This window comes from Corvus brachyrhynchos, unplaced genomic scaffold (genome assembly GCF_000691975.1).
Source record: "Corvus brachyrhynchos isolate BGI_N302 unplaced genomic scaffold, ASM69197v1 scaffold239, whole genome shotgun sequence".
Lineage (NCBI taxonomy): Eukaryota > Metazoa > Chordata > Aves > Passeriformes > Corvidae > Corvus > Corvus brachyrhynchos.
The window spans coordinates 3974904-3977562 of record NW_008246057.1 but is presented as its reverse complement, the minus strand read 5'-3'; positions in this window follow the sequence as shown (position 1 = coordinate 3977562).

Here is a 2659-nt window from a genome sequence, read left to right as displayed (position 1 = left end):
CGCACGAGATGGAAGGGGCCGCTGGCCGGGGCTGCCCGCCCGTCCCACTGCCCAGGTGCCTGGCGCACGTAAGGATCGTGATTGACTTAATAACTGGATTGTTTCAACGGAGGCAGCGTTCAGCGTCTGCGTTTGTCATTTTCTGAAGTGCTGGGTGACACTGGGTTTGCTGCTGAGCACGGAAGTAGCTGGTTTTCGCTGCTGGAGTCTCCCAGCTCTCTTGGTTCAAACTCAGTTGAGGGGACCATTTCAGATCATTAGTGTCGATTGATTGTCCTGACCTCCCCTGCTTTCCCTCTTTCCAGAGTGTTGAACAGGAAAAGCCCTGAGGCTGCACAGCTCCACAAAGCCCTTTGGCGCTGTGCCTTTGCAGTCGCTGGCTGTCACTGCAGCGGTTCTGAGCGAGCCTGCCCGCCCCCGTCCCTGCCAGCTGCGCGGGGAGCTGTAGCAAGCGCTGCGCTGCTACCGCGGAGCGTGGCAAGAGCACTGGAACAGGCTGCCCAGGGACGACTCGCTCTCTGCGGACGCTGAAAACCCACCTGGACGTGTTCCCGTGTAACCTGCTCTAGGTAACCCTGTCTTGGCAGGGGGGTTTGAATGATCTCCAGAGGTCCCTTCCAACCCTAACGGTTCTGTGATTCTGTTACCAAAAAAAGGGGACATTTCCAGCAGTTGTTCAGAGAGGGACAGGTTTCTTACCACGTAGGAGCAGAGTTTGGAGCTTGTTCTCGTGTTTATGCTTGAAGTAGAACATCGCGTTTTGCTAATTCCACCTTTAAACAGTCTTTTTGGGGATTTTTCACCGGGATGCAGAGCCTGGCGAATCCTGTTAGCAGGAAGAGGTGCCTGGCTCCCTGGGGACCCAGGCAACCTTTGCCTCTGGTGCACATGGAAGGGCCTTCCAGGTGCAATGCAGACTTTGGGCAAAAAGAATATATCATAATATCACAATATTATCATTTGTACTTCTTGTATATGTATATTGACAGATACATGGATAAAACAAAATTTTCCTTCTGACTTGACTGTCTTCTGTAGAGATTCTCATAATGAGGCCAGCCACTAGCCGGAGAATTTTGGTAATTAATTGGATCAGTTGCCAGCCCACACCTTGTGAGCAGAACTAGTCATAACCATGTGATTTTAAAAAATAGAAGAGGGAGCAAAGTCCAACATGGCCAGCTGCACACAGCCTCCTTGGTGGCCTCTGCCTCAAAGCAAGCTGTGGCATACTAATACTGGTCCAGATAATACCAACTAGATAAAATAGTGAGCTGTAGTTACTAAAATGAGTTATAGTAACAGTATAATAATGTCTATATAGTTAATTCAGTTAGAGACAGAAGTGGCAGTGGATTTCTAAATACAATAGGTCAACTTGCATGTTTGAGCATGGGAGAAGCCTGAACTAGATAGTAATTAAATGCATGTTAACATTCAGTTATTTTTAGTCAATATACGGATAACAGAGTATGATTGGCACAGGCCATTCCTTATTCTGATAAAGACCAGTAGGGGCCAACCCAGTACTAAAGCAAGAAACAGTTCTAGGTTCTAGCATCAGGAATAAAGTTATCACAGAGTATGCTGAATTGGAAGGGACCCACCAGGATAATCAAGTCCAACTCCCAGCCCTGCACAGCACCATTTCCAAGAGTCATGCCATGTGCCCAAGAGCATTGTCCAAACGCTTCTTGAACTCTGTCAGGCTGGTGCTGTGACCACTGCCCTGGGGAGCTGTTCCAGTGCCCAACCACTCTCTGGGGGAAGAACCTTTTTCTAATATCCAACCTAAACCTCCCCTGACACAACTTCAGGATGCTCCCTCAGGTACTGTCACACTGGGCACCACAGAGAAGAGTTTGGTTCCTGCCCCTCCTCTTCCCTCAAGAGGAAGTTTAACTGCAATGAGGTCTCCCCTCAGTCTCCTCCAAGCTGAACAGACCAAGTGACCTCAGTCATTCCTCATATGGCTTCTCCTAAAGGCCCTTCACTGTCTTTGTTGCCCTCCTTTGGACACTCTCTAACAGTTTAATGTCTTTTTTATATTGTGGTGCTCAAAACTGCCCCCAGCACTCGAGGTGAGGCTGCCCCAGAGCAGAGCCAGACAATCCCCTCTCTTGCCCAGCTGGTAATGCTGTGCCTGATGCCCACAGGACACAGGTGGTCCTCTGTTACGATCCAGTTTAAACCCAGAAAAGCAAAGAAAGCTAAGTCTCTGTGCATAAACCAGAAGGAACTTAGAAGGTTCAAAATATTCCCAGAAACGAGATTAAAACCAAACGAGATTAAATGTTGATGCCAAAAAATTCATGTATTTTATTTAATAGTAAAAGAGGCAAAGAGAAAGGAAGAGAAAAGAAAGAAAGAAATGGAAAAGTGTGCATGGGGGGGTGGGGTGACAGGGAGAGGGGACGGGGGTTAGGTAAGCATATCACCTATCTGAAGGTCCCAGTGATGTGTCGTTGCTCCCCTCCATCTGGTCTTCTGGCGCTGAGGGTCCACCATCACTGCTGTGGTCACGCTGCCACACGCTACGCCACGCCGCCACAAGCCACCACACCACACACTACACCACACCAAAGAGTGCAGAATCCCGTGGATTAATATACACTTTGGGTCAGGTGGGAATGCCCACGTGTCTCCCCTTGCAGGGGCT